At 33.8% G+C, this 24,767-nt stretch overlaps 1 protein-coding gene across 40 annotated transcripts in view; it reads left to right on the top strand.

Moving 5' to 3' along the window:
• FOXP2 (forkhead box P2) overlaps window positions 1-24,767 on the top strand; it is a 510,571-nt gene that overhangs the window by 135,690 nt on the left and 350,114 nt on the right. For all 40 annotated transcript variants that reach the window (XM_070616298.1, XM_070616302.1, XM_070616303.1 and 37 more), the window contains one exon: window positions 21,903-21,993. The gene's annotated coding sequence lies outside the window, so the exon portion shown is untranslated. The remainder of the gene's footprint in view (window positions 1-21,902; window positions 21,994-24,767) is intronic.

The raw sequence follows: 24,767 nt of genomic DNA on the forward strand, positions 1-24,767 counted from the left end.
TGTAACTTACTTTTAGAGTTGAAGAAGTTGCTAATATCTATATACCCAACCAAATATGTCCAATAGACAACATTATGTGAGAGAAATAGAAGGCCAGTAATGTTTAATCATAGCTCTTTTTTGACACTTAAAATATGAATATTGTCTGTTGGTGGTTCATTTACTTGGCATTTCAGTTTCCTCACTGTTTTTTCAAAATAATTCATCTCACAAGTAAAAATGCATATTATTTATAACATTGAAGATGCTACATGTGCTTTATAACTGAAAGATTTTGTTTTCATCTTTATAAGAAGACTTATACGTATGTATAAGTGCACAATATTTATACACTTACAAGTTTTATAAGTGTGTGAGGTTTATTCTATTGAAAAGGACACAGTAAAAAGGGTTTAAGATTCTAAAGTTAATTTTTTTTCTGTGGAAGTATTTCGTTTTCTGAATTACATTGGGACAAAACTGTGCTAAAGGGTTATTGCAGAAGAAATTGTAAGAATAAGTCAGGAACATAAATATGAGCTATTCACAGACAGAATATAAAAGTGATTGCCCTCCGGCATTAAAAGAAGGTATAAAGATGGTTTGAAGATTCCTTGAACGTATCTACGCAGGTTCAGGGACATGATGGATTTGAAATAGTAGACAGTGGAAGCCTATATAAAATGATACAGAATATCTTTCTATGTGTGATATTCAGATATGAGCTAATTGGAGAGACTACAAAGCATATCCTTAAAGTTAAACATTTTTTTTCCAGTCAGGCTAAGTGCCACTTTAAATGAAAGTTATCTTTATATATGTTATTTATACCTTATTACAGAGTTGTGGAATTTGGGGGCTTATGGGTTATTGAGTCTATTTAATGTTTAAGGAAACTAATGTTTGAAGAAGTCTGAAGTCATTCATTTAATTTATTCAAGAAATAGATTTTGAGCTAGCATAGTTCTAAGCACTCAGGCTTCAGGTCACACAGCTAATAAACATCAAGGCCAGGATTCAAATTCTTGTCTTGCTCCTAAAACTGTGGTTTTTGCAAGATCCCTTTTAGAATCCTTGCCAAATTGTCTTCATAATTACCTCACATTGTAAAGGTAGACAGCGGTGCCAGATACTTGAGAGGAAAAGTGTGGTGGATATGTTAACTATATGTTCAGTAAGTGATCCAAACCTTATTTTTTTTATTGTGGCAGACCATATCATATCATGTAAAACTGTATTTTCAGAACTCTAATATTTCGCATGTGGCTTTCTCCAAATGTCTTTATGTTCAAAGGTAAATATGGAATCTCTACATTTTGTATAAAGTTGTTTTCTAGGTATTATTTTATATTCTTGATCATTGTGTCTCATAAAATAATTTCAGGATAAATTCGTCTCAGTATTCTCTAGCTACAACTTTGCTCAAATAGGACTTGAGATATAGTTTTCTTCCATATATACTATGTAGTATAGTTTTGTTCCTAGTATACCTGTTTTATCTGTGGTTATATTCCAGAGACTTGCAAATCTGTATTTATAACCCAGAACTTTTTAAAGCTCTTGAGTATTTAATCATGTATCTACATATCTCACACATCTTGATATCTCACAGACATGTAAAACTCAACCTGGTAAAAGTAGTAATCCATTATCTTTTACCCCAAATCTCCTCCTCCTCTTCTGCCACCTATCTTGGGAAAGGCAGCATCCTCTGCCCAAGTCAGACATATGGATGTAATTTCTGTTTCTTTCCTTTCACACAGTCAGTTACAAAATCTTATTTATTCTATTATTCTGTTTCCTTAAGACTTCTTGTATCCCTCCTCTCTTCTTTCCATTCTTTTTGCTACTGCCTTAATGAATCACCACTTCTATTTAGCAGTACTCTTCTCGCTGGCACCCTGTCTACTCCTTGATGAAACTTTGCTGAGTCACAGAACAAATGGCCGTCTTATGTCTGCTGAGTATGATTCTAAAGTAATACCCCTCGTAACTGATGTTTCCCTTATTTTGCCTGTTTACACTTCACGCCTAGGCGAGCAGTTCTTTGAGGCCGGGGAAATGTGTTGGCTTTGCAATCATTGCATAATGCCTGGCACATAAGGGATTAAAAGAGTTGGAAGAAGTGAAAGAATGAATGAAGAGTCTATCTTAAAACTTTCTGAAAGTGCTTGGGATAAAAATAAGTAAAAATGGGAAAAAAATGTCAATGTATGGTAATTCAGAATATAATTTCTTTGTACCTGGAAAATTTGTTGTTGTCATTTAATTCAGAACATTGAATTTTTGCTTACTATTGATTTTAAAAATAAATATCCACAAAAATATAAGGCTAAAGAGAAGGAAAAGAAAAATACTGAGTCAGCTTATTTTTCAGTTCTATCCTTGTCCTCAGTAAGACTGCAGTTACATGGAGTTGACTTAATAGGCTTATTGAGATTAGTAATAATAAAACTTAATGTAACACTTATTTTGTGCCAGGCACTGTGCTAAGCATGTTGTATGTGTTAACTGTTTTTATCCTCACAACAGCTAAATAGGTCTGGTATTATTATTAATATTAATTAGTATTATTATTTCCAATTTACATTTAGCCACAGAGAGGCTAAATATTTTTTCCAAAGTCAAACAGCTGATACAGGATGGACTCAAACTTAATCCTAATTCATCATTCAAAAATATTTATTGATTTTATCCTGTACTTCAGGCTCTCTTCTTGGCACCTGGGATACAGCGGTGAATAAGACAAAGTCCCTGTTCTATGCGACTTATATTTTGTATATATGTAGAATATCAGATAGTAATATGCTCTATGATGAACAGTAAAGCAGGGTAAGGGGGAAAAGGAATGCCTGGGTTGAGGAAGAATGCTGTCTACCACTGTACACAGAATAGCCAAAGAAGGTCATTCTAATAGAGTCACATTCAAGCAGAGACATGAAGGAAGTGAGCCAACCAGGTACACTGGTATCTTGGGAAACAATATTCCAGGGCGATGCAATAGCAAGTGCACATTCCCTTACATTGCACATACATAGGGGTATGCTGGAGGATGGCAACTAGACTTTTAGTGGTGAGCATGATGTAGTCTATACAGAAGTCGAAATATAATGCCGTACACTTGAAATTGATATGTTCTAAACCAATGGGACCTCAATTAAAAAAATAAAGAAAATATTATTTGAAACTAAAAGATGAAGAAAAGTTACATAACTGGTGTAATTTAGTAGTTATCTTAATTGTATCTTTGGAAAACATTTAAGAGTTTTGTTTACATTTGCATTTTTTTTATTGGCATGATTATGTATTTTTGGTTGAATAAAATAAGATTTTCAATGAAAGAAAAAACAAAGAAAACCCAAGGAGGCCAGCATGGCTAGAGCCTGGTGAGTAAGAGAAAGAAGAGTGGTAGGAAATGAAGCCACAGAGCTAGCAAGAGCCAAACCCTTTGAGAACCTTTAGACAATTGTAAACACTTTGGTTTTTAACCCCTTAAAATGAAGCTATTGTAGGAATTTGAGAAGAGAGGTTTTTAAACATCATCTCACTTCCGTCTTAACACAGTCACCTTAGCTGCTGTGTTGAGAGTAGACAATAGTGGCAAGGGAAAAGGAGAGACTGTTTAGGAAGCTCTTGAATAATCTGTGTTAGAGATGATGGTGGCTTGGACCTAGACGGTAGTGGTAGAGGTGGTGGTGGATGGTAATTCAAGAGGTTGAATTCTGGATACATTTCCAAGATAGAAACAATAGAATTTGCTGCAGGATTATGTGTCTTAGTCATTATATTATACTGTATTTGGTGGACCTTTTATGATCAATTAATGTCCCTATACAAAACAGGAGGAGAAGGCCAGGGGTTGACCGATTATGTCAGTTATCTGGTGACAAAGAAATACAGTATTTGGAACTACATTCTAGCCCATACTGCTGTTTCCCTATGCTCACTCTTGAGGAGATGATTCTATAGTGAGCATAGGGAAACACTGTATGGGCTAGAGTGTAGTTCTAGAATGACCCATGTATGCCAGAACTGTATGAGAGAATGAAAGAAAGGATCTCAAGATAGCAATAAAGACAGCATCAATGTGCACATCCTGAAATTAAAAGAAAAAAGAAAAAAAACACTGTCAGTAATTTTACTTATCATAACTATTCAGTTAGTGCCATAACATTTTAAAACACTACAAACCTTATAGCAGTGCTTGTGACAATATTTTTTGACTTATAAATTGAGTTTGACATTGTCTTTTTTCAAGGTTGAATGTGAAGAAGAAGTTTTCTATCTTAAAAACATCAGAAACATTGGCTGAGTAGACTAGCTGAAGAACATCTAGAGAGTTTCATTTATAAGAACATAAATTGTAATGTTTTACAGTGCTTAGACTGTGATGAAGTTTAAGGTTCCATAGTAGGCAGAGAAAACCTGGGTAAGCTATTAATAGTTTAGTATCTCATTTCCTGTGGGAATGTGTCTTCCACTTGAAGAGGAGAATATAGTAGTCTTATTTAGTGTAAAATTCATATATTGTAGAAGAGTATGTTAGAGGTCCCAGTTGGGTTTTTCCTGAATTTATTATCTTACAAAGTCAAATACAGATGCATCTTTCATAAAAGGAATAGGCTTATTCTAAAGTAATATCTGAGAGTCTTCGATCAGCTTATTACATTTTGATGACCATTTCAACCGATGAACAGTAGAAGTAGAATAACTGGAGAATACAAATGAAGTTAAAAAGTTATTGATGAAGAGCAACAGAATTCAAAACTCAAACTGTTTAACAAATAAATATTTTAGGCAAACTGGTTTCCAAAAAGAATAATTATTCCAAGGTATATTAAAGCTGTTTACACTGAAACAGGTCATTAAAAATTTGTGCTTTGGGCCGATTATGTTCAGTGACCTAACGTTTTAAAATAGATTTGGTTTCTGAGGGAAAAACAATTCTCTGAAAGAATTCCTCATAATGTCACCTTCCATAGAAAGTGATTCTTTGAGTAGGAATGAAAGATATAGGCAGAACATAATAGTAACCAGAGAAAGACGTTTGAGTCTCAGAGCTACCTACTAACTTCTTAATTCAGTCCTTATTTAGAGAGTATATGACCAACAGCTTTTGTATTATATGGTTTCTCAGTCATAAAACAAGCTTCCAACGGGAGAAGCAAGTTAATTGTGTCTGTGTTGGGAGAGGAAGATTAATACGGAAGTAATGGATAGGATCCTTAGGGCCGGAGCAGTGATAACAGCTAGAAACCTGACATTGAGAAAAAAGACAAAGCTTAAAATACAGAATTGTAAAATGAAGGCCTTGTTTAATGATGGGTTTTCCTGATAATATTCTGAATTATCCTTTATAAGAAGTCTAAACATAATACATCTTAGAAAGATTTCCATCTGTGGTAGCTTACAAAAAATGGGAACATCTGTGGTAGCTTACAAAAAATGGGCCTCCTATCCTTGAATGCAGGTCTTTTGACAAGGTGACTGGGCAGCTCCTCCCATGAAAAGCCTGTTTCTCCGTTCCCTTGAGTCAGGGATGGCATCATGAATTCATTTGACCGATAGAATGTGGCAGAAATGATTTTAGTTCAGAAAATAGTAAAGTGCACCAATTGAAAAGCATAAACAAGTTTCAGAAGGGTTTGCCTACATTTTTCAGTGATAGATCTTAGTAAGCTATTAGAGGCAAGTTACCTTTACTTTTGAAAGCAACTTCATAAAATTGTCTAAGTTGTAATTATGTGAAATATCCTTTGATGACTCTATTAAACACAAAACACTATGCTGAACAGACCATTTCACTGACCTAATTTTTTATCCTGGTGTTTTATGTTTTTAGAGTATCAAAACAAATATTTACTTTATTTTTAATAGCTTAAGAACAAAAATCATTATGAACAGCTTAGGATTTCTCACTTTTCAGTTTTCAAACTTTTAATTAAACGCCAAAAAATCTTTAGGTTTTAAAAGTTTTATTCTTCTCAGTTTAAAATGAGGTCATAAAGAAAGAAGCAGATTTCTGCTGGTGAATATTTTAGTGGTTAGAGCTGCATAGGTAAGTTTGTGTAATGGTGTTTTAAAAGACATTCCCAGGCAATTAGCTGAACACATGAGGAAAGAGATTAAAGAGTGGATGGAAGAAGAGCTGCACATTTTTGACAATAAAACAATAGGAGATGGTTTTCAGTTTGGTACAAGGAACAAGAATGTCTGTATAAGACTACTGTCTCTCTCTTCCCTTTCAAATTGTAGGAGATGGTGGATAATCTGTGTGAATCTGTTAGGGAGTAATAAAGTTTCCTTTTGTTTGATCGGCAATTGTTGTTGTATGCCGTTAGGTAAATTTTGATGCACTTTCAATAAAAAGGACTATTAATGAATTAATGTTTATAAGTCTCTTTGAGCTCATCAGATGAAAGGTGTTATATATGTGTAAAATAGTAGTATTGTGGTGGTTTCCATGGCAACAGTAACTTTCCCACCTGACAGGAATTCACAAAGTAAGCTGGGTGAGTTAAAGTTGCTATGATAATGTAACTTTCTAATTTAAAACATTTCAGGTTGAAACTTTAATACTGCATAGATATTTTATTTCCATTAATATAAATTATATTTGTTCGTGTAGCCTTTTCTACCCTTGTTATTGGTGTATTTTCATAGTATTCTGATTATCCAAGGAAAAGACAATTAATCTTTAAACTGCTAGAATATTATCACTTTCAAAAGATTATTCTTCTTCCTTACTCCTCTATCCTTGGAGTCAGGAACTCCTGGGGTTCAATCTTAGTTCTGTTACAGTGTGAGCTCAAGCAGATTATTTGTCTCTCTTGTTCTATTTTGTCATCTGTAAAATGGGAATGTAATAGAACCTCTCTCAAAAGATCATAGCGAGGATTGAACACAATCGTATATGTGAATTGCTTAGTACACTTTCTGATGCATCTTAAATACACAATAACTACTAGCTACTTTATAATGCATTATTTTCTACCCTTGTAATAAATACATCTAGGGCATCTGTATCCAATAGAACTTAGTGTTATGTTGGAAATGTTCGATATCTGCGTTGTAGAGTGTGGTAGCCACTAGCCACTTATGGCTATCGAGCACTTGAAATCTAGCTAATGTTATTAAATAACTGAATTTTAGATTTTATTTAATTTTAATAAATTTAAATGGTAACATGTGGGTAAAGACTACCCATATTGGACAGTGGAGATCTAGTGTAAATCTTTATTTATTTATTTCGTTTTCCCAGGAAACCATCTAGTTAGCATTCCAGTTGGAATCCTGGGGTTTCAGTCTCTGGCGGTCTCTCCTCTCTGGAGATCATGCATACTAATAGTAACTACACATTTTCTTACCTTTCTTCTCCTTTAATTCCTTCTTTTCTTTCTACCTTAGTTCTGTTTCTCCTCAGGATCTTCTGCCTGCCAACTTGCGTCATTCTTCCTTTCTGTGCGTTCCTCGGCTCATTTTTCTCTTATCAGCTAATTCCCTGTACTCTTAGCCAACTTTCTCCTTTTAGCTCTGTCTCATGAGGAAAGAAGGGGCTTTTATCTTTTGATAAACAACACTTTCTGTCTATTCTCTTGACCTAATTTCCTCCTAACTCCTTTGAAACCTAGCTCCATTGTCATTCCTGCTTTCTTCAGTCTTTTCCTCATCACCAATTTCTTTAACTCAATTTCACATCTATTGCTCACTTTCTTTTTGTTCATTATCAAAGTCTCAGAATTAGTCATCTATGCTTATGCAAAACTTCCTCACTTTCCATTTTCCCCTCAGTATCTTGTCCTCTGGTCAATCATATCCACTAGTTTTTATAGATCACCAGTGACTTCATGACTTCCTTTCTTAATCATTGCTTTTCTTGACTTTAAAATGCCTGCATAATTCTCCAGTCTCACCTTGAAACTTATTCTTCCTTTGGCTTCCTAATACTATGCCATCCTACATTATCTCCTCATTCTTTGTAACGTTTGTAGCTCCTTTAAAATGCTTCTGTTTTCTTCTTTCTTCCAGCACTGTCCCCATGTACTTATTACTTGCCCTTGGTCAACTCTTCCATAGGCTTCTAACTGGCCTGTTTGCTGTCCCATACCTTCGTACCCATTTCTGTCCTTCTAAATGAATCCCTCTAAAGGTGGCTCACCGGCTGTTTTGTACAAAAATCTTTAATATTTATGTTTTAAAATCTGTAGCTTGGCCTTCAAGTAAAATTGGGCATGTTATAGCTCTGTCTGTTTAGTCTCCGTACTTAAGTCTTTCCCACTCTGTAACCGAGCATTTCTTTAAGTGGTTTAGGGAGTCTAGGCTCCCTAAGAACCTTTCAAGGTGGCTGTGCGGTCGAAGCTATTTTCATACTATTATTAAGATCTTATTTGTTTTTTTCACTCTTTTCATTCTTCTTCTCTGATGAATATACAATAGAGTTGTCCAGAGGTTAAATGACATTTGATAATGCCATTGCTCTGACAACTAATGGAATATGTACTTGTCTAGTCTTGGGATTTAAAAATTTCTCAGTTTAATGGCTAATAAAGTAAGTATAAAAGGAGATTATCCACTTAAATAGGAGCTGTTTTTGAGGGAGGAGGTTTCATAATAATTTTAAAAGTGTAAATGTAACCTGAGAACAAAGAGGTCTGAGAACTTCTGTTGTAACCTCATGTGACTATCCTAGTGTTGTTTCTCACAAATATGCTCATATTTTCCTACCTATCCCTATTTAAATGTCATCTACTCTTTAATGTTTAGATGAGATGCCAAGTCCTTCATCAGGCCTTTCCTGATCTCTCCCTTCACCTCAAACAGTATGTGATCATTCTTGTTTATGAACACTACCTCTGGTTCTTTATTTGTATCTTTTAAAAAATATGAGGTTTACAGTATTAATATATTTGGAAGATTACTAGATTTGCTTAATTTCTTGAATCAGAGACCATATAATTTTTAATCTTTGTATTTCTACTGAACTTCACATATTTTAGGTACTCAGTAATTATTTGTGTAATGGATAAAATTATTCAGTTGTTCAATTACCAGTCTACTTAACAGAAATTCATTTAGTGCCATCTGTGAATTAGATGTTTGAAAGATCTTGGAGGAGCTTAATGTCTCATAGTAGGTGATCAAATGTAAACAAATTAGTGTCATAAGCATTTTGTAACGTGCTATAAAATGTTTGAGTAGGGTTCATTAGAAGAAAAATGTAGCAAATGAGCAAATCTTTCTATGGAAATGGGGTATCAGAAAATGCTTTAGAGAAGTTGCACTTAAAATGAAAATTTTGCTTTCCCCAAATCATGTTCTTATGGCCAGGAGCATCCTAGGAGTACACTTGCTAAAACTGAAAAAGTTATCGTTTCAGCGCTTAAAAATACCAGCTTCCTAGATCCTAAGGAAAGCAGCCTTTACTAACTCTCTTCTTGATAACCTTTCCTATAAAAAACTTATGAACAACTTTTTGAAAATTTTGTCAGATTTCAAACAACATCTTCCATTTCTTTCACTTAGTGTTCCTCATTAAATTGTAAGTATCAAAATATCTTAATTTTAGAGACTTACTCCTGCATGAACATGTAAATTAATAAATTAAAATTATGGTGAAATATACACAACATAAAATTTACCATCTTAACCATTTTTAACTGTATGGTTCAGTGATAGTAAGTACATTCGCATTTTTGCGCAACCATTATGAGAACGGTTTTCAACTTGCAAAGCTAAAACTCTGTACCCATTAAACAGTAACTCCCCGTTTACCCCTCTCCCAGCCCCTGGCAACCACCATTCCACTCTGTCTTTATGAATTTCACTAATGTAGGTATATTATATGAGAAGAGTCATACAGTAGTTGTCCTTTTGTGACTGACTTTACTTAACATTAATGTCTTCAAGGTTTATCGATTTTGTAGCATATGTCAGAATTTCTTTCCTTTTTCAGGCTGAAGAATATTCCATTGTATGCCTACACCACATTTTGTTTATCCGTCCATCTGTTGGTGGACATTAAGATGTAAATTGGAATTGTACTTTTCATGTATGGAATTTATTATAATCAACTCAGCAAAGCACTGTACTTATGGGCTACCTGGTAGGGCATGGAGTTAAGATTGTTATGTGGTTATAGGTGTTTGTTGGAGAGGCAATCTACTCACATGTAGGGTAATATTAGAATGTGTTTATTTGACTAGACTCTAGGCAAACAAGAATTCAGATTAAAAATTCAGATTGAGGCACTGGCCCCATGGCCGAGTGGTTAAGTTCGTGCACTCTGCTTCGGCAGCCCAGTGTTTTGCTGGTTCGGATCCTGGGCTCAGACATGGCACTGCTCATCAGGCCATGCTGAGGCAGTGTCCCACATAGCATAGCCAAAAGGACCTACAACTAGAATATACTACTATGTACTGGGGGCTTTGGAGAGAAGAAAAAGAAGAAGAAAAACATTCAGATTGAGTGCAAAAATACTCACATTTTGAGAACTACCACTCAGGGTTGTATGCAAGCTATGTATTAGACGTTTTGTCAACAAAAATGCAGTATCTGTCAGAATATAATGTTTTAAGAAAAAGCATAGCAAGTGGGAACAGGCAGGTCCTGTTTGCTGGCGCCGTGATCCTAGAGATATTGCTTCTGGTGTTCTTAAAGCCCTTATTTCTTTAGTATGTTCTGTTAGTGCCACTACTCACTCTGATGATTAGTAAAATCTGCACCCCTCACAGCCTAAAATGGAGAAAATCCATTTCAGACTCCCAGGGTCTCCACAGAAGACACAACTTCTGTGTCAGTAGGTCATTCATTTTTGGTCCTGCGACTCTGTGGCACTATTACTGCTTTTAAAGAAAGAATTGGAAAAACGTGTGTAGGCCTATTCAGGGACTCTGTGTGTGTGGGGGTGTGTGTGTTTCCTAATATTTGTTTCTGGATTTTCACTACTATAGATTAGCAGTACTAACTTATAGGAGCTATAAAAAAGGCAAGGAAACAAAGTTTTGCTTTTATTGAGCATGTATTTTGTTGAATGTGTATTTTAAAGAAACTATGATTGACAGTTGAGGAGAAAATAGTTCTCCCTTTGTTTTGGAGAAATCAGACCAATGATTAAGCATTATATAAAGACAACACTAGCTCATTGTGTTTAGCTGTATCTTTTTTTAAATCGAGATAAAATTGACATATAACTATTTATCTATATCTTAAATATCAATCATAAAAGTTTGATTTCCTTGGGGCTAACTGAACAGTCCATAAAGAGGTTTTCTTTGCTTCAATTCATGAAGTCATGTCATTTGCAACTGGATATTCTACGTAAATAAACTACGTAATGCACATACTTTATGTATAGAAGTTGCTGACAAAGAGTTTGATATGATTTAGAGCTTAGGGTACACCTAGGGATGTAGCAGGAGACCAATATATTGTTGTAAATAAATGTAAATTCTTTAAAAGGTAGTCATGTTGTTGATATTTTTAATAGGGATAAAAAGACAGGAAAATAATTATTTGTAATATAAATAACTGTAAAAAGGAATGTATTTGACATTTGTAATGAAAATTAAAAATGCCAAATGAGAAAGTAAAAATGTCCTTTTCCTTATTTATTAGTACATGCTATTCTTGAATTAAATGGTTTATATTTGATACACAAACTACATGATCCTATTGTTCTTGATTCAAAATTTAGTTTAGTATCATTAAATTATGATCCTACTAATATGAATGTCTTAAATGAGTTAATGCAATTCTTTTTAACGTATTTTTAAAGCCCCTTGGTCTTTCTGGTGTTCATCACTATCAATAAGACATGCACTTCAGAATTATGTTTCTCTCCACCAGTATTAGGGATACATTTCAGATTGTCCATCAGAAATTACTTCATTTTATGTATGGAGCCATATGTTTTCAAAGTAATGATCTTCTGTTCATTCATTCATTCATTTTCAGACAAATATTTAGAGAGCTTACTTGCATGGCAGGTACTTGTCTTGACTTTCTTATTTCTTTGGTACAATGGCTTAATCATAGTCTTCGAGTAGTTCGTGGCCTGAGTTTAATGACCGCTTCTGTGTTCAGTTTTACGAAATAAATAAACAAAAAAATACCAGAAAACAGAAAGAAAAAATATTTTGGTCAGTCCGGATGCAAGGAAAGGTAATTCTGTAAAATTGAATTTTCTGGGTTGTATTTGAGAGTCAACCAGAAACTCCACTTATTTTTAAAATACTATAGTTGAAAATCTCAGTAAATTTTCAAATTACTATTTATTTGTCTAGAATGTAAACCGAATTTAATTGTATCCTTCCAAGTATAAGTTTTCATTATACAGTACAGAAATTGCTAGCTTATCTAGAGTGCTTCTTATTTCTGTAATTGACTCAACAATAAATTAATTTTCTCACTCTATGATGTAATGTGGACACACACAGATAATAACTGTAACAGTTCTCTAGCCAGGTATAAGATATGTCTCTTTAAATACATCCTATGAGATTTTGTAGATCAATAGGCCAAATGAGAAGAGCTATTTGTTTCTAAAAATGCATTGTATCCAGATATATTAATTATCAGTTAATCTTTGTTAATCCAATAGTTCTGTGGAAGTTTTGGAAGTAAAAATAAATAGTGGAGTTGCTAAAATTAACACCTGAAATGGTGAATACAACCACATTAAGAAAGTCTAAAGCGTTTATCGAGTTTTCTCCCCTTTCATTCAGGTTCTTGAACTAGATACCTAAGTGCTTCAAAGTTAGAACTCACTGACAGATAACTAACTTCATCAGGAAAGTTCTTTGTAAGGAGGACTGATACGGGGTAATAAGAATTTAGCAGCGTTGGATCATTGAGAAACATGTTCAGTAGCTAAATGGGTATACTTGCAAATATTTTTTTTGCCTTTGATAATGCTTCTGTGAGTCTTCAAATTGGTGCTTCCAAAATGGGTTTTAAAATGTTTGACATGATATGCAGTGCAGAGTACTTTAAGATAATTCAGAAAATGGTATGAGAATGGGGTTTTGAATTTCCTGCGGAAATTTCAGGGATATGTCTTTATTATGATTGCCTACCGAGTAACTTGTCACTTTGGTTTGGTATCTGGGAAGCTCCTAGCACAGTGCTTACACATAGGAAATCCTCGATAAACGTCTGACTGGGTATATATTTTTGTAGCTAAAAATAATTCGAAAAAAAGGACCTGATTATACTTGGCAGACTGTCCTGTAGATTCTCAGCTAAACAAAAATAGACATAAAAGGGTGCGGTCCTGTCAAGTTGGCACTCTCCCCTGTCAATATTCAAGATGCATTTGTGTGATTATTTGAAAAGATAGTGTTTTGTAAAATTTCTGACAATGTGTTTATAAAATCATAATCTCTTTTTCAATTCTAGAACCAAAGATGCTGTTGTGAATGTTAGCTCATGTAAATTTTCCCACTTGTTGAGCTTGATAATTTGCTTTATTTCATACTGTATGTTGCTAAAGTGTCCATCAACTTTTGATTTTTCTAAAAACAAACAGGAAGAGGAATTGGCATAATACATGGTTTTATCTATGAAATGGACTATTTCTTAGTAATTGTAATGCATTGGGGCCTTTATATGAATCTCATCCTAGAGATAGAAGAGCATTCACCCGGGACATAAAATAAAATAAACTTCCAGAATCATATGATGATTAATAATTGTTGTCAACAATGAGTAAATAAACAACATAAGAGATAACTAATAAAGGATGATTGCTTCTCTTAATGAAAGAAAAAAAATAAAAAGAAGGTAATGTTTTTGTTAAAACTGTCAGCCTGAAATTTGAACAATCTGTATTGCATCCTTCTATTGAGTGAGATCTGAGATTACGTAAGAAAATTCAATCTATCAAAGCATTTTGTTTCATAAGGAACATACCTGTGTTGTTTTACTTTAGTAAATATATAGAACAGCTTCTCTAAACAGATAAAATATATAGATCTATGAAGTAAGCTGAATTAGAAGGGAGATTGAGTACTGTAAAATGGGCGTGCCTTCTCACCTGGTGCATAGATTAGGTTAGATAATGGAGGTATTGTGTTGGTGGAACTTCAGCTGAATAGTCAGTTAGAGAAAATAGGAGTATTGAATAAAAAGCTGTGGATAGGTAGGAAGCCAGAATTTCATAAATTTAAGTATCTTTAATATTCATTTAGCATTTATGAAACAAATACTATTCTGGATGACAATATGCTGGTGTTACCCTTGAAGAGTTTTTATCACAAAACATCAATATGTAAAGGATACTCCTTATTGGTAAATACATTTGTATTGTGGTAGAACTGGTATCAGATTAGGACTATAAACTTGCCAAAGGAATTTGGGGATGGAGTCATTTGACAAGTGGTAGAGAAAACATGAAAATTCCAAGTCATCCAGGGCCATCAGGCTCCTTATGTAGTTGTGACTATCTATCCCTCAAATGACTGGGAAATCCTGCAACTCCCAATATCCTAAATATTTCTTACCGAGTGTAAAAGTCTTTCCCTAAGGTTGGAGTTCTGGTTCTCTAGACTGCCTGCATCACATTTCTTCTGGTTTGAAAGAGATGGACAAACTGTCTCCAGCATCAGGAAGGCGGCCGAGGAGTCATTTTCATCCACATTACTGTGCCCACTTACCTCTCAAAGTCTTGTTTACAGACTTGAGCACTCTGTTATATTGCTGAAAATGAGACCTTCTTGCCACCAAAAATAAGAGAGGAAAATGAGAAACTACAGAACCAGGGATTTGTTCTGAGGATTGTAAATGTTGACCTGGTACTAAACTTGGTACCTCTGTTAATATAAAAACAGGTTGATCAACATGGAAAGGAAGATGAGCTGTCTTGTTTTCTTATGGAAGTAACAAGGAAAGGAGAGAAGTATAGAAACAGGAAGGGATGAGGAAGAGAACAAAAGAAGAGAAAGCAAGCAAGCATTTGATGTCTGATGTGTTTTTTTAAGGGTTAGGCTTCGTACTGCAGTGAAGACTGTGAAAGAAAATCACATCTATGTGTTGTTCTGTATAATCCGAGTGTGTTTAACCCTGCTTTACTAATTCTAGTAGCAGCGTTCTTGAATATATTTCTTCACCATAGTCCTCTAATTTAGTCTTGTACTCTCAGTCAAAAATAACAATAAAAACTAAAGTGGTTTTTGAAGGACTTCTCTTTTATTAAGTTAGTGGTGTATTTTTTGAGCTCCCACTGAGCACATGCCTCTATAGAACGAATTAAAATCAACTCCAGCCTGTGCTTGAACCCAGGAGCTTGTTTTCAACTTATTACGTATGGTGGCAAAAGTTTCTGAATTTGGGGTCAGAATTCACACTTTAATTTTATTTCCAGAAGTACTTTTCTTCCCTTCTCCAATTTTTAATAATTTGCTCTATTAGTAGTGGTGTCAAGAGGACTGTGATTTTTCTCTGTTCCACAGCCTATTGGAAATACTAAACAGTTTTTGTTATTTTGGAAATTTATTATTCAGTTTGTTGTGGCAGCATGTATTTACATGTTTATGCTTTATATGACTTTAATAGTTCTAATTCAAATAATTGATATAATCATTTTAAAAATCTAGTTCTAATAAGCTTGAAAGTTTTTTGTTAAAGTTGTGTGTCCTATGAAAAGTGAGGCATGTCTGCTTGATGAGCCCTTTTCTAACTTCAAATGTCATCAAAATGATTGGCTTCCAGTAATTTTTTTTATATAAATGGAGATAAAAAGTTATATATACATAAAAACCTTTAGCTTTTAGAATATAAGAACTATTCTTTTTGTTACTTCTTGAGAGATTCAGAAGGGCGTTTAGTTTTGATTCTGACAAGTGTGTCACTTTCTCCACTTGCCTAATAATTATTTTCACATGGCAAATTGCTATTATAGTCAGTATCACCATGTGCTTAGTTTTGCTTACAAGGTATCATATTTTAACTTATAGTCTGTCTCTGGTTTCAGGGAATATCATTCATTCAAAAGCGTATTTACTGCGTGCTTAACCTGTCCTGAAGCAGTCAGCAGGAAGAGTATCTTTGATCTCTGTGTCTCCAGCAGATAACAAACATGGTACTTAGTAGGTGTTCAGTAACTGCAGGGATTAAAGATGAAGAAAGTCTTTTATGCAATTTGAAATTTCAACCATTGCTGTTCAACAGGTGTAAAGTTTCATTATGCAAGATGAGTAAATTCTAGAGCTCCGCTGTACAACGTTATGCCTGCAACTAACAATACTTTATTGTGCACTTAATAATTTATTGACACTAGATCTCATTTTGTGTTCTTACCACAATAAAAAATTAGAAATAAAGGAAATTTAGTTATAAAGTATTTTTACATATTTGTGTAACTATGGTAATGCATTTTTACACACTTCCACCAGGCGGCTCTTACTTTTGCTCTCAGTGAAGTCCAAGAAAGCAGAATCCTACAAGTCAGCGTCCTAGCATTACCCCTGCCTTTCATGACTGCCTGCTCCCCTTCCACCTTTCAGTATTATTTGTCTGCTTATTGTTTTAATTTTGATTTTTACATTCTCTGACCAAACCTGCTGATAAATTATAGATATTTTCAGTTCAAAGCTAGAAATAGATTAATCAATGTAAAAAGTGGCTGAGAATAAAATTGTCATATCCCTGAATAAATATATTTTGAACTGTGCCCATAATGAGAGCAAACTTAACTTTCATTGTGGCCTCAATTGTTTTCCAGGTGAACTTTCATCTCAATTCAGTTCCTATGACTGTATCTCCATAATGGTTTGATGGGGATGTGGTGGAGCCTGAAGCCTCATTTGCTCCACCTTCTTAGATCCAGATGCTCTTAACTAGGGCGTAGGTCAATCAAACAAGAGTAACTCTTGCATTGGCCCCATTCTGTAGAGATGATGTTTACATGATTTACCCAATGTAGCTAAAATAACAGTGAATATAGGTTTTCTTGGTAATTGAAGTACCTCTTCTTAGCAATTCTGAGGGATCTCTTTTTACCTCGTACTCTATAAGGATGACAGAATGATGATTTGAAAACCAAACTCATGGAAGAAATCTCATGCAGATTAGCTATAATTAGTATTTATGTGTGTATGTTTGTATGTGCTTCATAGCTTTGCATCATAATGCAGTCGTCATTACAGTATGGCTCCAGTATTAACTACCAAAACTGAAAATCCTACTTTATTAATGTATAGGTTATATCAGTAGTTTTCAAACTTTCAAAACCTTATTCCATACTCAAATAAACTCCACAATGTATGTTATCATTAATGTTATTTGAAATCCCAAAACAATATTGTGCCATATTAAATTAAGGCAGTGGGACAAAACACTCATTGTTTTCATGTCTTATCTCTCTTGAAAAATCACTGAATTAAATTTTGAACCAAGATTACCCAAGGGCAGTATCTCCCTCATGGTTTAGATCCACTGTCTATTCTACCTAAAATTTCCCTTTTAAATTCTCATGCCTATCCAGGTCCTTGTTGATTGGTCTTTAGATTAATATATCCATTCCAGAAATATTTATTAAGTGCCTGCTACGTGCCAGGCAGTAGTTTAGGTTTATTGGACTCAAAAGTGAATGGAACAGGCAAAACTCCCTGCCCTTGTAGAGTTCACCCCGCTTTAATCAGAGTTGGGATACTAACTGTAGTGAGCGCTCTGTATCTCTGTTGGCAGTTTCACAGTATCTAGCCTTTGCAGAACCAACTTTTCAAAAATCTTAGCTATTTCTTTTCTTGGTATTTGCAGCCTTTCTAGAAATGATAATGGTATGATGTTCCTCTCATGTAAATGCCTGATGCAAAAAAGATGCAGACCCCTTCATAAGCTTTGGTAGGAATAGAAGAACTAGTCATATAGAATGTGGACTGTCTGCCTTCTGAAAAAAAAAGGCTGTCCCCATTCTTTCTTTTATCCTACCAGCATACATCTCTGTTACCTAACAACTAGAATTAAACTCATGACTTTGTTGTTTTGCCAGGGTTTGATTGTTTAATTATTTTCTGTTCACTAAAATATTGGTTATACTATCAGCCTTTGTAACCAATGAGCAGTTGTTTACCTTCTCTTATTTGGCTGTGGTTAACTAGCTTCTTTTGAGATAATATATTAATTCTTAGTACTCACTATTCTCCAAGAAAATCTATACTCTATAATATGAAAATAGTATTTAAAATGTTAGCATATTTTTTACTTTTGAACATCAACTACACATTATGACCTATATAACAAATGTATTTTATTTACTTCAGATTTTTAGCATATCTTCCAAATTGTGAAATTCACTAGAGTAAAGGTTTTCTATTATGCTATTTTGCAGTAGAATTCAAAAGACTTTTTTTACACTTAAGCTTTGTATGATGTAATTTTTTTCTTTTTGTTTAGAAAACAATTAAATGATAGTATTTCTTTTAGGACATATCTTCATTTTTGTTAATTAAAAAACAGAAAGGTAGAAAATATTAACAAAGAGTTCCAAGTAACAGATTAGAAAACTAAATCTCTTTCTTGAATATCAAGTTCCTAGAAAAAAGTAAATAAATACAACAAAACTAAACCACTAGTAATTGTGAACAATTCATCTAATACCGTTTCTTAAAGAAGACAGGTTAAACTCTCTGGGAATGTCTGAGTGATGCTCTCCTCTTCTACCACAGCAAACCTTAAATAAATACATCACCCACTTTAAAAGGCTAGAAGAAATTAGAAAAGGGAGTGTTTGTAAATGTAAACTGTATAGAGATCCTTTTATTCAGGAAGTCTTTTTTGACTGTCTTGGCTTAAACTGCGTGCTGCTCCTGTATTTAGACCGTGTTGCTCAGCACGCTGTAGAAATCGTCCCCTGCATATTCCTCCCTATGCTGCACGCTCTGAGAATAGGGTTGTGGCTTTATCTCAGTGCCTGGACAATGCCTGGTGTATAGTCAGCGACCAATCACCGTGTGTGAATGTGTACATGTACGACAATTCTAATTAGCCTCTCCAGCTCTGGTTTTGCCTTTTCCAATTTATCTTATTTTCCTTTACTGGCTTAAGTTGTGTTTTTTTTTTTAATAAAGTTTTTTTGTATAATTAAGTCATTATTTGGTTCTTAAGTGGTTATTTGGCATATAATTAAGTAATCATTATGATCACTGTGATCAATAATCTATACGTTTTATTTTTATTTTTTGTTTTTTGAGGTTTAAGTTACTAAAATAATATATGCTTCTGTAAGTAAAATCTGTATGTTGCAATGGTGATATCTTCTTTGTTTATTTTTAAAATTAGCTTCTTGCCTTTTCTTTTGTATTTAAATTTGAATTTTATCAAAGAGATACATGCACAGAGTTAAAAAGCCAAATAAAACAAAAAACTTATAATGAAAAATAGCAGTCCTCTGCCTTGCACCTTTTCGCTACCCAGTCCAGCTATCTAGGGGCAACAAGTTCCTGGTATTTACATCCATAATTTTAAATAGTATGCTTATGCTTATTGCTATTTCTTGACTTACCAATTTTTGACTTTAATTTTGAGTAATGAAAATGGAGAAACTAGTGGAAGAGAAAGGCATGTAAATAAAAAAGTGAAGTACGATCTAAGCTAATGTACGCTACTGTCAGTAGAGTTCTGCACAAGGTGTTTTGGGTTCATGAAGAATGGATAGACATTTTAGGTCTTCCAAATTGCTTTTAAGAAAAACTGTTTTGTTTATGCTTCCATTAGCAGTAAATGAGAATGCTCATCTTTCTGTATTTTCGCCTACACTGGATAGAATCCAGCATTCAAATTTATGCTATTCCGATGACATGAAGTGGTATTTCATAGGTTTTTAAATTTACATCTTCCCGATAACTAGTGATTTTGAGCATTTTAAACTATATTTGATAGCCATTCTGGCTTCCCTTTCTGAGAAACTGCCTTTTCAGGGTTTTTTGCTCATTTTTCTATTAGTTTTCCTCTGAGTATATATTTTAATATTAGTTTCTTGTTGGTTTTAAGTCTTCACTTACTTTATCTATGAAATTTATCTATGGTTTCCTTCACTGAAAAATTCTCCTTTTGATTTAGCCAAATCCATCAATTTTATGCCTTATTATTTATGCTTTATAGGTCTTGTTTCAGAATTGTCTGTTACTTATGGGTCTCAAAAATAGTCACCTGAATTTTTTCTGATTTCTTTAAAAAGATAACTTTCACATTTAAAACTTTTTAATCTCAGTGGAATTCGGATTTATTTATGGTGTAAAATAAGGAGCTAAGTTTATTTTCTGCCATTCTGAGACTATTTTTCTTTCTCCATACAATGATTCAACATTAACCTTTTCTTTTACTTTGTGATATTACCCTTACAATATATAGTGCTCTCATTGACATGTGGGCTTATTTCTGACCTCTGTATCCCTGTGTCTGTACCTGGCTTTGTAGTATATCCTAATATTTGATTATGAAGAGTGATTCCTTCTCTTTGCTCTTCATTTTTGAATTTTACTTTGATATTAATAGACTTTTTACAGCATATACTTTTAAAATGGCTTTGTAGATTTTCTTTAAAAATCTAGAATTTATGGGTGGATTTAGGAAAAATTGATATCCATGAATATAGGAAAGGGAAAATAAACCAATATAGAATTAGGAAATCATTTAGACTGCTACACTCTAATAAGAAATCTGTTTCTTTCGGTGGCATATAGCAGGCTGGAAATAATTATGGAAGAAAGATTGACACAGGGAAAGTCAAGAGCCTGTTCATGTGCAAAATTTTATCGTTAAGAGACATACGGACAAGAGAAACAATAGAGACAGAATGCTAGAATGTGAAGAACAGGAGTTTAAATTACCTTAATGTTTGTGACTTTGAATTACCTTAATATTTATGATTAACTAAACAATGGTTTCAAGTTATGCATCGTAGAATACCTAAGGCTTTGTGGAATTACCCCCAAGCTAGCTGGGGAAAGAAGAGTGGTAGCACTATTTGAGGTTCTGATTCAACCAGAGTACTTCATTTTTATCTGTTTGATTAATTGATCTCTCGCTAAGATTTCATTGGAAGAAAGGATTTTTAGCCAAAAATGCTTGGAAATGATTTAAGTAAAATTAGTGAAATGTCTAAATGCTCAACAAAGATGGCATTCGATGTCATTCATCCTTTCAATGCCTATGACAGACATTCTAATTGAACACAGTGCTCCTTCCTGCTGCAAACTCAGATTGAGTCTCCATAGCTGTCCGTGCGGTCACTACCAGTCAATCAGAGTGAGTGCATGAGTCCAAACCCAGTTACTCTCTGTACACTTTGAAGTCCTGTAATTTTATTGGACCTTCAGAACACTTGGTTACCCTAAGAAAGGTATGAGGTAAATATTTCAGATTAAAGAAGTAAGAGACTAGAAAAGAGAGTGGTGAAATGGGAAACGGGTCTGGAAGATACAAATTCAAATAAGTATTAAGGTAATAACCCCTACATTGTGATTATAAGGAGAAGATGCTTGTGTCCAATTTACTAATTGTGGAAAGGTCTACAAAGCTCATTAAGTATATTTTGAAGAGGCAATTGAAATCAGTCATGTTTTCATTTGGGAACCTTGAGACATAAATAATTTTATTCTATAAATTATAAAGTTTAATCACCAAAAGTTTAAACCTGCCAAATCAATGTAAGAGTGGGAAATAAAATCTGCATTTCTTAGAAATACTCTCATGCTGTCTCCGTGGTCCTCGCTGTATACCCAACAATGGATTTAAAGTTCTCTAAATTAAAACATGGAAAAGCATTTTCATACATATTTGAAGATTCACAAAACAGTGAATGCATTAACAGTTATCCTTATTTGAGGTGGAATATGTTTTACGTTCTGTGAAGTCATTGAATGAATTGTGACATAAATTCAGAGTTAATTGTCAAAGCAGTGACAATTGTTTGTCTCTATTAACAGGGCTGCTCTACTGTGATGCTGGGATTGAACTTGCCTAGGGCTCCGCATCAAGGTTGACTTGAAAGTCTTGCGGAAGATCTGTAAGAAACAGGTAAGTGGCCTTTTGGAAAGAATTCTGTTTTGCTCATTGTGCTTGTTCTTGTTTTTCGAATGTTTATTTTATTCTTTAATCTTTTGGTTAAGTATCTTTGCCCAAAAGTTAAAAAAAGTTATCAGTGAACCATAGAGACATGTCAAGTATGGCAGTAGAAATATGTACCACTGTCTCTTCTCTTGGGCTTCCCATTTTGACTCCTTGCTGTGCATTCTCTTCCTATTAAACTTGGTCTCACTTTTTTTGAAAGTCAGCACAAATATGTGTGAAATGTGAATTTGATTTTGAACTATTGAAGGGAAATGATTAGGCAAGAAAAGCACTTGGAATATTTTCTCTTAGTATTATGCTGGCCTTTTATACTGATGTTTTCAGTATTATTTTATTAAGAGTCAATAGATATTGAGGTTTGAGGGATCTAGAAATGTCAGAAAATAAAGAGAATAACATATTAGTAATTATTTTTTGAAACTTTGATTTTTTTTTTAGTAAACTTTGAGACCCAGCAAGTCAGCTGTTTAGAAGGGATTTGTTTTCTTTTTAATGTTAACCTTCTTTAAATCTAATGTTAGTTTTCCTTGGTATTTACAATGTCAATTTAGAGAACTTTAGATCCGTTGTTTGGTACAACCCAAGGACCATGGAAACAGCATGTGATACATTTCCAAAAGGTGCAGATTTTATTTCCCACTCTTACTCAATATATGAGATTTCTGTAAAAGTCGTTTTTCAGTGTCACTCTTGAACTATAGTATCAGTCAACAGTATGTCATAGGTGGCCAAATCTGTAATAATATAATTATAAAAAAACTAAAAGAAATTTTAGGTGAGGAGTTTATATCATTTCTCTCCCTACTCTTTATCCCCAAAGAGAGAACCATGGTGCCCTGGCTTCTTCAGGAATCCTTTTACTTTTCTTGCCCATCCACTCAGAATTCCTTATCAAGGGAGTTCACCATTAAGTATAGGACAGACCTCAGGATCCTTACTGGTCTGCCTCCATTACTCTACCCATTTCTAAAACTTTCTCCAGATCGAGACTCCGTAACTTCCCTGAGGAATTTTTGTCAATATGCTTGAATTATAGTCAAAAATTTCTTAGGTATTTTAGCTACAATTTTGTCTACTTTATCATTTTGCTACATGTACAAGCAAAATGATTCCACGTTGATTTAGCATTTAAGATTTTTGAATCACTTTGGGAAGTTTTTATTTCGTTTTACTCTTTCATTAAACTCATTAATTTCACTCTTGCATTTCTTGTGATATAAGTAAGGCTGATATTATTATCCCTTGTTTAGTAAGTGGAAAAACTAAAAGACAAATAATTTAAATGATTTGGAAAAAGTAGGATAGCTTGTTGTGATTTTACAGCTAATAATCAACAATTAAGTGTTATTAGAATCCATATCTGCTAACACACAATCTTTTTTTGCTGAGTTTTATAGTTTATGCTTATTATAGATAGTGGTTATGTTGATACATTCCATCTTAGTAAGACCTTTTAATATTTAAATTGTAATTTTTTTGAGTAATAGGGCATTTATTTTAATAATAGCAGGGGGATTTTAGATTTTAAGCAGTAGTTACTTGATAATGAACATCATGGAACCATGAAGGAAACAATTTTTAGGAATCAAGTCTTCCCAAAAGGGAACATGATTGTGTCTGAAGTTAGTCCTTAAAACTGCTTCTGGAACTTGCTAATTAGACTCTGTCTAGTCATATGTTTATAGTAGCAGTTTTTAATGTTTTTAAATGAAGACCAACCACATATGTAAATAATGCATATGCATAATGCCAGTAGTTCATCTTAATGGAAAAATACTTTCTGGAAAAGTTTTTTTTCTTGGAAATATACAGAGTTATGGACCCGAGAGCTGGAGGTATTATGATAAGAGAATAATGAAGTGATGGAGAGGTAAGGATTTGGGAGTCTGGTAGATATGTTTTCCCATTGATATGGGTTTAGCCAATTGTTAGCTTTTTTTTTTTTTTTTTATCAACCTTGGTTAATTTCCTTAAATCTTTGCACTTAGTTTTCAAACAGTAAAATGAAGGACAGATATACCTGTTCGTTGGATTACGGTACAAATTTAGCACTTGATACATAGCTGTTTTTGAGAAATATTAACTTTCTTCTTCACTTTCCCCTCCTCTGTTCTCTTCCCCCCAAAATCCCTAAAGTGAAAACTTGGTTGAATCTTCTTATTTTGAAACAATTTATTTAGTATTTTCCCCATTTTACCTCTCAGAGAGATTAAATAACCTGCCCTAGGTTATATTTATACAATGGGAACTAAAATGTTGTTTCATACAACTTAGAGTGTTTGTGTATATGGGTAAATGGGTAGTTGGGTGAGTGTGTTTTACTTCATGATATTCACAATTATTTTCAGAATTTCCATTGTAAGAGTATTAAATCCAAATAAAATATCAATTTTAGTTATTTCAGTGGAGTAGAAATAAACATTCACATACTTACGGAAAAATTGCTGTAAGTTTCGTAAATACTTATTGAAAATTAGGCATCATACATGACAAAATATTGGCTCTAATTGTCAAATCATTGAAAAGTAAATGGACTGCAGGAAGCTTATTTGACTGAGGAGGGGCTGGGTCAGTGATTCAGATACATGATATGCTGACATTCCTGGGCAAAAAGAAGCAGAGTGAAGACAAATACGAATAGAGAGCCTATAGAGTGTAGCTGTTGAGACTGCAAGCTTGGACATCAGATTACGTAGATTTCAGTTATGGTTCCAAAACAA

This window comes from Equus przewalskii, chromosome 4 (assembly GCF_037783145.1).
Source record: "Equus przewalskii isolate Varuska chromosome 4, EquPr2, whole genome shotgun sequence".
Classification (NCBI taxonomy): domain Eukaryota; kingdom Metazoa; phylum Chordata; class Mammalia; order Perissodactyla; family Equidae; genus Equus; species Equus przewalskii.